This window comes from Hemitrygon akajei, chromosome 15 (assembly GCF_048418815.1).
Source record: "Hemitrygon akajei chromosome 15, sHemAka1.3, whole genome shotgun sequence".
NCBI classification, from domain to species: Eukaryota; Metazoa; Chordata; class Chondrichthyes; order Myliobatiformes; family Dasyatidae; genus Hemitrygon; species Hemitrygon akajei.
In genome coordinates, this window is record NC_133138.1 from 48208805 (window position 1) to 48223607 (window position 14803).

Genomic DNA, 14803 nt, shown 5'->3' on the forward strand with positions numbered 1-14803 from the left:
ACATCCTTTTGTGAATAAGGGACCCAAAACCACTCGCAGTACTCCAAGTGAGGCCTCACCAGTGCCTTATAAACCTTCAACATTAGGCTTGTGTTGAGAGGAAAAAGATTTATAAGAGAGCTGAGGGGCACTTCTTGTACACGGAGCATGATAAGCATGTGATTGAGCTGCCGGGGGAAGTGGTAGTTGCGGGAGCAATTATGTTTAGAAGATATTTGGATGGTTATATGACTGGGGAAGATTTAGAGCTTGGCTATATGGAGACAAATGGGATCAATAGACTACTTGGCTAACATAGATGAGTTGTGTTTAAGGGCCTGTTTTCATGTAGTATAGATCTATGCTGGCCTTACAAGTGGTGTGAAGATCCTGAATGTGATATTAAAAAATACATGATTTGATCCAAATTAACCAAGTAGATAGGAACATCAGAAACTTATTATGAATTGCACGAAGTTCATAATTTTCTTCTTAGTTCTCTGTGCATTTGTCGCGCTCTTGTACTGAAGGACCGAGATATAGAGTAGCATGCAGAACTGTCTGGGCTGTTTTGCCATTTTGCCTATGCCAGCTTGTGACAAGCAATTGGTGGTTTACTGTTCTCTAGCTATTTAACAGACTTCAGCTGGTGTCCTTCCATTTCAAGGCAATTGCCTCAAACCTGATTACAATAACATTATTCTGTGCTTATGTGTAGCTTTTTATTGCCTCTATTGTGATACTTTGTACCTACTGTGAATGCCCACAGGAATATATGATGATATATATGTACTTTGATAGTAAATTTACTGTGAACTTTGCTTATACTAAATCTAAGAAAAATCTTCACACATCCAAAGAAAACTATGTGCTTGACAATATTAGAAAAAACTAATTGGGCAGGTGAACATTAAACAACAAAATTAGAGCAACATAAGCAGGGTATGTGAAACCACAAAGTGACCAGCCGTCTTGTCACTATTTTCTTTTTAAGTTTAAATGGGATGAACTGTGAGCTGGACTGGGGTTTTCTCCAATTAGTAAGATTGAGAGCATACTGAATATGTTATACTAATTAAACTGAGTAAAGAAGGAAGAATTTTGAAAAGATATTACTAAATAAACCATTCCTTCCTTGCAAAACAGGATTGGGCAGGCACCTGAGAACAGGAATATGGGGAAGGACTGGGGCAATGGTATGTTTGCTCCGCCAGTTACTGGTAGAGTCAGCAAACTAAATAGCCTCTTGGTTTTTTTAAACAACTTTGTGATTGGATGAATCACAAATCATTTCCTTCTAAATTATTCCTTTTTTAAAAAAATGGATCATTACAACTTTCACAAATTTCAACTTAAGTACAAAAGTTGCAGGAAAAAATTGTTAGATGGAAATCACCTGAACTCTTTTCATTAATAATAATGTTTCCATATTATTAATATATTAAATTCCAGGAAGGATATAGAGTGGAATACACACAAAATGCTGGGGGAGCTCAGCAGGCCCAGCAGCATCTATGGAAAAGAGTACAGTTGACGTTTCAGGTCAAGACCCTTTGGCAGGACTGCCAAAGGATATGGAGAGGATCCACTGTAGACCTAATGGGAATGATTGCAGGAATAAACAAGGAAAGCTGGGAATGTTCTGCTTCAGGCAGTGAAAGCTTGTGTGGGGTACAGCTTTTCAAAAGTCCAGCCAAAGCCTTGAGAAATTGGATGTACTCCTTTGTGTTATTCCATGATTCAATTTTAGGTAAGGACTGTCTAAGACAGTGAAAGTAAAACACTCTTCATGGGAGTAAACACATGAACCAAACTGCATTTAGCAGCATTATCACACAAAATACACATAGATCAATGATTAGTTAGTCTGGACGGTTGAAAGAGAAGACTTAATTTACTGAAATCCAAATGCAGAATCTCCACAGGTCCACCCTGTCCTAGTTAGGGTCTTAAAAATCGGTATATTTGCTAAGTATTAACTTCCATTCCATAAACCAGTGTTGAATGTAACCAAATCAGATTTGAAACTTCTGTTATTCCAACATTTATATTAGATTCCAGAATTTTTCTTTCCTTTTTAAACTGTATATTACATTTAAAATTGCTCCAGAGTCTAAAGGAATGTGGATGATGACCCCCAGTGTAGATTACCCGCCTTGCTGACCTGTGGTCCTTCAGTCTCATTAACCTCTCTAGCACAACTTTTGTTTACTAATATGATACTGATTTCATTGAGTGTCCCATTCTCTCTTGGCCTTAACATATCTGGGGGTGATCTGTAACTTGCTTTGTGAAGTAGAGTATATGCTTAATTGTTCTGATATTTCTTTGTTCCCAATTATAACTTCTGCTCTAACTGTAGGAGACCTCATTTTCATTAATCTTTTTTTTTCTCTTCATGCATTTATGGAAGCTTTTTATGTTCCCTGCAACCTTAATCTCATCTTCCCTCTCTTGATCTTTTATTTTTTGCACCTTTGTTGAATTCTCAGGTATATTGCTTTATCTCACAATTTAATGCTTCCTCTGCGGATCTAGTTGCACCTTTAATTTCCTTCATAAGCTTAAGTTGAGGCCTGTTTCCCAGTTTATACTTGTGCCATACACTGGCAAATGTGAACCTTTTCTCAATGGATACCTCTTGGGTAATGGAGATGAGTTGGGCTTCCACATCTACAAAATTAAATCTAGAGTGAGAAGGACTGCTGGCATTGAGTCTGGACAGGATCCAGGAAAATCTATCCTAGTGTTTCATTTAGTTATTACATCAAAATAAAGGAAAAGCTTCCAATGGATCTCAAGATCACTGGGACAGTATGAAACATTTTTAAAAATACCGTATACTGGAAAGATGATCACTAATAAAATCAAAATTTCCCGTGCTTCTTATCTTTCCATCAGAGCTCTGTACGCTTGTCATTGGGATAAAAACTACATGGTGCTATTTACTTATTTAACAATAAAACATTAAGACTGCCTTTTTATTTCAAGGCTAATGAAAAGGTTTTTGTTCCTTTTAAGATTGTTCTGCACACCTAGTTTTCACTGAGCTCCTGTCAGATTTTCACTTATCTGCTCATCATAAAGGTAGAACACTGCTGAAGTGTAACCATTGGCTCACTAATGTTTCCCAGATGCCCTTCCCTGGAACTTGCTGTTATCCGCATGTTTCCTGGAAATACGTACAATGCCTGCTGATGGTAAGCTGCCAATCCCTGGATCATAGAGTGCTTCTATTTAATCATCGTGATTTTCATTAATTTGTCTAAAAAAGTGTTTGCTCTTTTACCTAGTAGTTTTATTTCTAAAGATTAATGACATTATTTTAATAACAAGTTATTGCTTTCTGTGGGACTATTTAGATGCATAAAGATACAATTTTATTACTGTATATGCATTCTTTACATTGCAAATAATGCAGAACCTCAAAATCCAACCAGATGAATATCTCCCAAAGTGATGATTGCACCTGTATTTCTTATTTCTGGGTATTGTTAACATTCATTCAAATCAACTTGAAACACACCAATAGAGGGTTGTCCATTTAGAAGAGAGATGAGCAGCAATTTCTTCAGCCAGAGTGTGATGAATTTGTGGAATTCATTTCCATGGATGGTTGAGGAGGCCAAGTCATTGAGTATATTTATTGCGGAGTTTGATTAGTCAGGGTGTTAAAGATTATCGGGAGAAGGCAGGAGAATGGGGTTGAGAGTGATAATAAATCAGCCAAGATGGAATGGTGGAGCAGATTTGTTGGTCTGAGTAACTTAATTCTTCTTTTATACCTTATGGTCTTACATCAGCATATTCCCAAGGGAGAACCTTTTCTCCAATTGTGTACCATTTCACAATTTTTTTTGTGCTTAAACTCCAGGAATTTCAAATGTTTCCTTTCAACTGATCGACATAGCTTCAGAGACACCTCTTGGAAAATACCTCCTGAAAAAAGTGCCATTCTGGATAGAGAGCAGGTAAATGCTGACTGTGTTCATGTCCCTGATTGATTAAAACAAGGTAGGTGGGAAGCTGATGACTGGGAAAGATAGGTGTAGGATTGGCCTCACCTACCTTCATTAATCTTCAAACACTGCATCTTGCATAGTCTCTCCTGATGTGCTTCTGCCTCATTCAGATCTCCTGTCTTCAACAATGATATTTCACCTTGGATATTTGATATGAACATGCACTTAAAGGGTGCAATTACACTCTCTATCCCTTGCTCCTCTCTCTCTCTCTCTCAACAATGATAACTCAATAGGTGTGACAGCAATGGTCGTAGTTCACTCTACATGCCTAATAGAGTTGGCCAGGGGGAAAGCTATGGCAACTTTATTGCATTCCTGCAGGCAGGTAGACGTTGTATGTTTCTGTTTACCTTCCAGCAGGAGACCCAGTTGTCTTAGACTCATTATATCTTTTCCGATAAGGAAATTACTGGGATCAGATTTAGCAGTAAGTAACAGGGCAGTATTAACTAACGATTTGAAACAATCATATTATGATTTAGTTTCATGCTGGTCTGAAAGGAGGAAGGGGAAGCCATCGATCAATGCTATACTTTTAAATAAAGGGAAATTCAAAATGATTACAAAACCAACCGCAATAGTTGGAGAAGAATTGTTTCTGGGTAAATCTATGAACAGGCTGTATGAATTGTCTTTTGGTAGGAAGTATGTAAACTAAACTAGTAGAACAAGAACATAATAACCCCCACTTTAAGCAGACCCAATCATTTAGCCATCACGGTTATCTGTCATAATGGATATCATAGATTCCATAAGACCACAAGACATAGGAGCAGAATTAGGCCATCTGGCCCATCCAGTCTGCTCCACCATTCAATCATGGTGGATTGTTTTTTTTCTCCTCCTCAACCCCAGTTCCCGGCCTTCTCCCCTTAACCTTTGATGCCATGTCCAATCAAGAACTTATCAATCTCTGCCTTAAATACACCCAATGACCTGGCCTCCACAGCTGCACATGGCAACAAATTCCACAAATTCACCACCCTTTGGCTAAAGAAATGTCTCCATATCTCGGTTTTGAAAGGGCACCTCTCTATTCTGTGGCTGTGCCCTCTTGTCCTAGACTCCCCCAACCTTTTGAATGCCTTTTAACATTCAAAAGGTTTCAATGAGATCCCCCCTCATCCTTCTGAATTCCAGCAAGTACAGACCCAGGACCATCAAACGTTCCTCGTATGATAACCCTTTCATTCCTGGAATCATTCTTGTGAACCTCCTCTGGACCCTCTCCAAAGGCAGCAAATCTTTTCTAAGTTGAGGGGCCCAAAACTGTTCACAATACTCGCAATGAGGCCTCACCATTGCCTCATAAAGCCACAGCATCACATCCTTGCTCTTGTATTCTAGACTTCTTGAAATGAATGCTAACATGGCATTTGCCTTCCTCACTACCCACTCAACCTGCAAGTTAACCTTTAGGGTGTTCTGCACAAGGATTCCCAAGTCCCTTGGTATCCCAGATTTTTGGATTTTCTCCCTGTTTAGAAAATATTCTACACATTTATTTTTACTACCAAAATGCATGACCATGCATTTTCCAACATTGTATTTCATTTGCCACTTTTTTGCCCATTCTCCTAATCTGGCTCAGTCCTTCTGCATCCTACCTGTTTTCTCAACACTATCTGCCTCTCCACCAGTCTTCGTATCATCTGCAAACTTGGCAACAAAGCCATCTGTTCCATCATCTAAATCATTGATATACAGCATAAAAAGAAGTGGTCCCAACACCAACCCCTGTGGAACACTACTGGTCACTGGCAGCCAACCAAAAAAGGATCCTTTTATTCCCATTTGCTGCCTCCTACCAATCAGCCAATGCTCTAACCATGTTAGTAACTTCCCTGTAATACCATGGGCTCATAGCTTGGTAAGCAGCCTCATGAGTGGCACCTTGTCAAAGACCTTAAAATCTAAGTAAACAACATCTACTGATCAACACACACAAAATGCTGGTGGAACGCAGCAGGCCAGGCAGCATCTATAGGAAGAAGTACAGAGAATGTTTCAGGCCGAGACTCATAAAGGGTCTCGGCCCCAAACGTCGACTGTACTTTTTGTGTGTGTTGCTTGAATTTCCAGCATCTGCAGATTTCCTCGTGTTAACATCTACTGATTCTCCTTTGTCAATCTGTTACTTCCTCAAAGCATCCCAATATAATCGTCAGGCGAGATCTCTTCTTAAGGAAACTATGCTGACTTTGGTCTATTTTATCATGTATGTCCAAGTGCCCCCAAACCTCATCTTTAATAATTGACACTAAAATCTTACCAGCCACTGAAGTTGGGCTAAACAGCCTGTAATTTCTTCCCTTTTTAAAGAGTGGAGTGAGATTTATCATTTAAAAATTATCTGGAACTATTTCTGACTCTAGTGATTCTTGAAAGATCACTATTTTTGCTTCCATAATCTTTTCAGCCACCTTTTTCAGAACCTGGGATGACTTTTCCACTTCAGATCTTTCAGTTTCCAAAGCAGTTCTCCTTAGTTATAGCGACTACAATCAATTCTGCCCCCATAGTTCTGGTATGTTACAGGTGTCTGCCATAGCAAAGACTAATGCAAATTACTTATTCAGTACAGTCACCATTTCCTTGTTCCCTGTTACTACTACTCCAGTATAATTTTCCAGTGCGAGTTTCTCCCCTTATTGCTTTTTTAGTTGGCTTCTGTTGGTCTTTAAAAGCTTCCCAGACCGCTAACATTCCACTAGTTTTTACAATATTGTACACCCTCTTTTGCTTTTATGCTGTATTAGCTTCCCTTGTCAACTACATTGCCTCATCCCCACTTTAGAATGCTTCTCCGTCTTTGAGATGAGATGATCCTGCATCTTCCAATTAATTCCTAGTAATGTTGGACCATGGAGGATGCATTATCAGACCTGATTTTGAGCATTGAGTAGGTGACCCTATGTTTAGCAGCAGAGGGATGTAGTATCAATCCCTCTTATGCCTCTAAGGAATCAGTCAGGTTTCATAAATGGTTGGAAAAGGGTCCCGGAGTTTCAGGAATACCAAAATGATGGAGACAAAGAGTACTGTGATTGACTGCAGGCAATCTGGATGTACCCAATGGATGAAATATCCATTTGGTTTTAAATTCATAAACAATTGATGTGTTCTTTAAAACTTCTAATTCTGAAAATAGTCTGCTGTTTTTAAGCACACTTGCCTTTGCGTAATATCTCTTCAGGAAATTGAGGACTCCACTGTGACAGCAACAGAAAATGGTGGAAACACTTAATAAATCAGCAGAAGAGACAATGCTTCGGGTTGAAGATCTTCATAAGACCATTTTGTGTTTTAGTTGTTGATTTTCACCATCTTCAGATCTTTGAATCTTTCATTGAGGCATTTAAGGGGTCAAATACATAGTGATCAGAGGATTGGGACTGAATCATGGTGAAGTTGGGCCCAGACGCTGGTTTGTTTGTGGAGGAGGTGGACGGCAAAAATGTTTGGTAGATCTGGCAGACCTGAAGGAAAAAAATGAAAGTAAAGTAGCTTACCTTAGGCAGCACCATCAAAACCTAGCGTTCTTCAAGTTCTCAGCAAGGAACACTCCTGAGACAACACAGACTTATTTCCCTGCCAAAACTACAGAATGGAATGGATAGGGAATGGTATTGCTTGAGACAGATCTGGTCAGAAGTGCTTAGCATATTCTGACCAGATCAACCACAAGGCTAGGTGCTTGGCACCTTGCTCTACTCACTTTACACTTACGACTGTGAAGCTAAGCACAACTCCAATGCCATACTTAAATTTGCTGACAACACCACTGCCACTGGCCGAGTCAAAGGTAGTGATGAATCAGCATATAGGAAGAAGGTTCAAAATCTGGCTGAGTGGTGCCACGACAACCGCCTCACCTCGCTGTCAATGACAGGAAGACCAAAATGCTAAATATTGATTTCAGAAGGAGGAAAATGGAGGTCCTTGAACCAGTCCTCAGTGTGGGATCAGAGGTGGAGAGGGTCAGCAACTTTAAATTCCTTGGAGTTATTATTTCAGAGAATCTGTCCTGGGCCCAGCACATAAATGACATTACAAAGAAAACCCAAAGCACCTCTACTTCCATAGAATTTTGTGAAGATTTAGCATGACATCTAAAACTTTGACAAAATTCCATATATATGTGGTGGATATTATATTGACTGGTTGCATTACAGCCTGGTATGGAAACATCAATGCCCTTGAATGGAAAATCCTACAAAAAATGGTGGATACAGCCCAGTCCATCATGGGTATAGCCCTCTTCAGCATCCATCAACAACGGCCCCCACCTCCCTGGCCATGCTCTCGTTTCACCGTTGCCATCAGGAAGAAGGTACAGCAGCCTTAGGATCCACACCACCAGGTTTAGGAACAGTGATTACCCTTCAACCATCAGGCTCATGAACCAGAACGATAACTTCACCCACTCCATCACTGAACTCCCACAACCAAAGGACTCTCCACTTCAAGTTCTCAGTATTTATTGCTTATTTGTGTATTATTGCTATCTTTATTATTTGCACAGTTTGTTGTCTTTTGCAAATTGGCTGTTTGTGCTGTTGGCTGTGGTCTTTCATCGATTCTATTGTGTTTCTTGGATTTGCTGTGTATGCCCACAAGAAAACGAATCCCAGAGATGTATATGGAGACATACAGTTTATGTATATTGATGATAAATTTAATTCGAACTTTGATCAAATTTTTGCAGCGACACAAAATGACCTAGAAATGATCGGTATCTGAAATAAAGCTTTCTGAACTCAATTTTGAAGTTTGAAAGTCTTTTGCAAATTAAAGTAACTCTCAACGCCTGCGGGGAATCAGCTATTAATTCAGCTCAAGCTTGCTGATGCATGATTTGCAGGACCTCAGAAGAAGCAAAAGTGATAGGTGAAATACTATCTAATGAAAGCTGGGACGTATAAACAGAAAACCCTGGAGATCCTCAAACAGCATCTGTGAAGAAAGGAATGGGGATAAGCCAAGAAATTCATCTGCCTTAGACAGGATGATAACCAGCAGGTCAATGCATCATCTGTGTGAGCTGCTCCTGCCGCCAAATTCTGTTGCTCACAAGGTCCGCAATAACCTTACATGTTTTATGTGTACAAAGGGTGCACATCCACTATTCCACAGCAATGGGAGGGGAAGAGGCAGAGGTTGTAATGTGATAGCAGGTGGGTGGATTGAGGTCACGCACAGGCCAGGATATGGTCACGGTGGGCTTGATGATGATTTTATTTTGTTTGAAAATTTATTTTTACATGAATGATTTTTTTATTGCTGCATTGCCGTGGGGCACAGAGTTAAATTAAGAACCTGTCTTTTTGATTTTGAGAATGCCACTAACTCTCTTCTCCCAGGATCCGTCTGCGGTTCTACACATTACAGCATTAGACTTCAAGATTGGCATGAAAGACTAAAGTTGTACACTGCATGGATATTTACTGATGGTGTTAGGTTTGGAAAACAGTAAATGATCTGGATGGGAAAGAATTCTGCAAAAAAAAACTGGGACAAGTAAATTCTGCTAGTTGTGGAAGAATGTGATTATCATTTAGATCTGGGAATGACAGGTAAAAATCACTTTCTGAATGATGAATGTACACACAGAATGTGGAGGGCATCAAGTGTCCATGAACATATAATGAATAAAAGTTGCTTGTGTAAACATTTTATCAAAGGGATAACATAGTCTTTTGTCCAAATAGAAGTGAGAAAGTAATGTTTTAGCTGCAAAGCAAACACAATCTGGTATCTGTACAGTCTTGGACTCAATAAGGAATTGTTGGTCTTGGAATTTGAAATGGCACGGATCGACAAGGATTGTTCCAAACCTTTCATGGGGCCACTCCAAGACCGGTTCTATTATAACAGCCTGCAGATGTCATATAAAAACAAAATGCTGGAATTCTTCAACAGATCAGGCAGCATTCATGGAGTTAACATCTTCAGGTATGTACTACCCTAGGCTTAGTAGGTTGAAATAATAACCTATCATAAGGGTAAAATGGATTACACAATTTGACAGTGGAAATACAAAAAACATTTTTTTCTGATGGACAAATTCAGAAAAACAATGACGTGATTTTAAATGAGAACTATTTTTTATTGAACTTATTGTGTATTTCACACCGAAGGCTGTGGGTATCTGGGATATTATTTTAATAGGGTATATGTATAGTGAAAGCACGTAAAGAAATGTCAGAAAACGGATGCATTGTGGAGCACCAGCATTGTTACGCTGAACAGCTTCTAGTTGCATCTGAAGAACTTTAACCTGGGAATTCTGTGCACCAAGGAAATGCATGCTATGAATAAGGTGCAGGTAGAGGATAGCATGGCACAAGGGTGTACTGCTATTGTGTTATAGTATTGTTTAGTAATTCTGAAACCTAGACCGGGGGATGTTCTAAAACAAGCTCACCAGCTGGATGATTTGAATTTACCTGAATAAATCAGTAAAACAAAGCTTGCAAATATTTTATTTCTTCAACGCCAGCTAACATCATCCTACTACTTCAAATAGATTTCCTTGTCACTCTTGCTTTTTGAGATTTGATTTAACTTGATGCGGTAATCAGGTGCCTATCACTGATCAATACTGCCATCTCCTGGCTGCTTCTATATCACATTTTGGTTAGTCTTTCTAGCCATAGTTTAATGATTACAACAAAATTGACCACAAAATATATCAAACGTTTATACTTGAAAGAAATGAATTGAAAATAGCACAAAATTATGTAAGTGAGATGCACTTGGAATGAAAAATGTCAAGCAACCTGTGATTGTGAATTGGAGTAATAGATGTACAGTATGTAGTTATCGAAGGACCTTGCATGTCCTTCAGATAATACCATTTCCAATGAAATATTTTAACTGAAGTGTCAACATTTTCTTTGTTGCTGAATTATTGAAGGGATTGGATTCAAAGTTTAATAGACAAGCCTCCAACTTTGACAGCAACCAATGTTAAAAAAGTTAATGCTCTTAAGAATAAGTCCAATTAATGGTAGAAGTGACAAAAATACCCTTTAGCGGATCAAATACCCATTGAATAAACTCATAATCTTGTCTCTAAATGGAATTTTCTTATTGCCAAGAGATGTCAGTGACAATGAAGGCTTTCATCATCTATCTCTAATCATTCTTGAACTAAGGAGGGCATTAAAAGGTGACCTTGTTGGCCATTCTGAAGTTACACAAGGGGCAAGCTGTATTAGGATACTGGATTTTCTTCTCTGAGAGACATTAATAAAATATTTTTTAACAATAATCCTGTAGTTTCATGTTTACCATTGCTGAGACAAGCTGTTTTTGGACACACACACACACACACACACACACACACACACACACACACACACACACACACACACACACACACACACACACACACACACACACACACACACACACACACACACACACACACACACACACACACACACACACTTATGGTGCCAAAGACTTTTGTACAGTACTGTAGAAACTTTATGTATTGCACTGTGCTTTATAACACATGTGAGTGATGATAAACCTGATTCTGATAGGGGTCTCGATTGTGGATTGAGAATGGAATCATGGCTGGGAAAAGGGGAAGGAAGAGGGAAGCGAACAGGAAGCACCAGAGAGACAATCTGTAATGATCAATAAACAAAATGTTTGGAATCAGATGACCTTGCCTGGTGTATGAGGGCTGGGTGTGTTCACTCCTGGCACTCTATCTCTGCCACCTGTCCCACACCCCTCCCTCGCTATTCCCAATGTCCTTTCCTCTCACCAGATTTACAAACTCACTCTCCGCTCCATGTGGTCAAATACAATCTATGTAAAAGTTTGAGGCACCCTGGCTACATATATATATGTGTGCCTAAGTTTATTTGGAATTAAGTTCAATTAAAAGTAAAAGAGATGCACGTTATAGCATAAGCTGGAGATCTGAAGAACTGCTGGTTATCACCTCAATATTATCCTCCATAGAATATAAATATATATAATTTTTTCAAGATTAATTATTTTCTTCCTCTTATTGATTACACCAATGTTTTAAACCTGGATGAATAATTGTTGCAATGTTTTATCTACTGTGTATAGTGGAAACTATAATCTTCAAATGATAACACCATTTTAAAAACTAAATCTGGAGAAACGTAGGTCAAAGGAACCAGTAAAATAGGTAGGATGGACAAAATTTTGCACTTTATCAAGGCAAAAGTTTTATCAGCCTACATTTTGCATATAAATATTAAAATGCAGATTATTACTGGAGCTGAGACATATTATTGAAATGTGTTTGGAACAAGTTCATAAGTAATGCAGTAACTGAGTCACGTAGTCTACATGGCCTACCCAAAAATCACTTTCATAGCTTCATTAATGATCATTGCCATCTAGTGATACATTACTAAGCTGCAAGTAAACTTATTATATGTAGTGTGTGTGTATATAAAATAAATGCCATATTTTATTTTCCGTTCCAAAAATGGAAATTGGCTCTAGACAAAACTTTAGTAGTCTCTGTTCTGACTGGACATAAGAAATTACGTTTGCAATATTCTTGTTAATTATAGCAATGCAGAAGCTCACTTGGTGAAGAGTTGTACTTGAATGATTTTAAAATGTTAATGCCCTTCAGCATTACGTTGAGAATGCAGAGGAAAAAATGAAATTTGCTTTGACAGTGAGTATGGGTTTCACTCTGTTGCTGTATATCTTGCTGCCACAAGTGGTAAAGGTATCCTCTTGATTGACACATTGCTGCTAGTCTCACATAAGAGCAATTCTGCCATTTTGTTTCAGTGTTTATGCGTGGTATTCAAACTGGCAATAAATACCTGGTTGCTTCATTTTTTCTCTCATCAATCATAATTAATATAATCAGATTATTCCATTTACGCTATTGTTCTGTTATAAAATTATTTAACAGAATTATTTTATTAAACAATGCCTCCATGTTAACTGTCTCATTTATGTTTATTCTGCAAAACTCAAAATGCTGGTGTGATTGTAAAGGTGATTTCTTTAAAAGCAGGCTTTCAATTCTCCTAAGTGATCAGTATTCTTCTCCTATGCACATATGTATTTTGTTGTGTCAAAGAATGACCTAGACACATTAAACAGTACTGACATATCATTTCCTTGTTTCGTACGATTATAATTAGTTTCCTCACTAAAACAGGCACAAGATCTTCCTCATACCTTGTACTTAACTCCTTTTTAAATTGCCTAAAATATTGAGACCCTTGCTCTTCCATCAACTGCCTCGAGTGATTTAATTGTATTGCAAAAAGGTGTCATGTTTGCATGAAGAACGCGAGCTTCAGCCGCTCAATGTTTCAAGTAATCTGTGAAGACCTACCAAGCACCTACCCTCTGACTTCAACGATGCATGAAGTTGGATGATTTTCTCTAAAGCAGAGAATACTGACAGTATCTATCATTATTTACACTAGTATATTCTCATCCTCTTGATCCACACACAAATATTTTCCATTCATCTCTTCTGAACAGCAAATGTAAAAAAAACCCTGAAGCCTTTTAGAGTTCTTTCCACACCTATTGCAAACTTTGCAGTTTAAACATAGTATTATGCCTCAGAAGCAGGGACCCAATGTCTAATCAGTACCTTCATTGAGATAGTACTTCATTTGATATGTAGACTGCCAAACTTTATGCTTGTTTTACCTACTACGAATGTCACAACTTTATTTTTGTTCCCATTATTATAATCACATATAGGTGAGCAAATAGTTGTTAGGACATCACCCCAAAGTCTATTCTAGAATCAGAAGTTGTGTCCTTGCATCTTGAAATTGCAAACTAACCCAGGCAGCAACTTTCATTATATATTAGTTTCGTCGTTGTTGACATCAGTATCTTCCTATTCCTGGTTGACGCTCCAGTATGGTACTGAAGATTAGTGACAGGTGCTATCTTTCAAATGAAACATAAATCTCATGGCACTGCATTCAGAAAGAGTAGTGCTGTGTTTTAGGGTGATCTCCCCAATGCCCTAGGTGATCTCTATCTATTAAACATTGAAAATTACGGTACAGTATAGGCCCTTCAGTCCACAATATTGTGCTCTCATGAAAAATTTCCCCTTAAGGAAACCATTTTGACTTTGGACTATTTGATCATGTGCTTCCAAGTATTCCGAAACCTAATCCCTAACTAAGGACTCTAACATTTTCCCAACCACTGAAATCAGACTAATTGGCCTATACTTTACTTTCTTCTGCCTCACTCCCTTCTTAAAAAATGGACTGACGTTTGCAACTTTCCAGTCCTCCAGAACCATTCCAGGATCTAGTGATTCCTGAAAAGTCATTATTAATACCTCTGCTACCTCCTTCATATTTTATCTTTTATTTCCTTATGTCTTTTTTAGTTGCCTTCTGTTGGTTTACAACTGCTCCAGCTTCCCACTAATTTTTGCTATAATATAGAAACATAGAAAACTTACAGCACAATACAGGCCCTTCAGCCCACAATGCTGTGCCAAACATGTACTTACTTTAAAAGTTACCTAGTGTTATCCATAGCCTGCTATTTTTCTAAGCTCCATATACCCTCTGTTTTGCTTTTATGTTGTCTTTGACTTCCCATGTCACCCACGGTTACCTCATCCTCATTTTAGAATACTTATTCTCTAGGACATATCTATTCTACCCCATCCGAATTGCTCCCAGAAACTCCAGCCATTGCTGTTCTGCAAATATCCCTGCTAGTGTTGCCTTCCAATCAACTTTGGTCAGCTCCGCTCTCATGCCTCTGTAATTCCCTTTACTCCACTG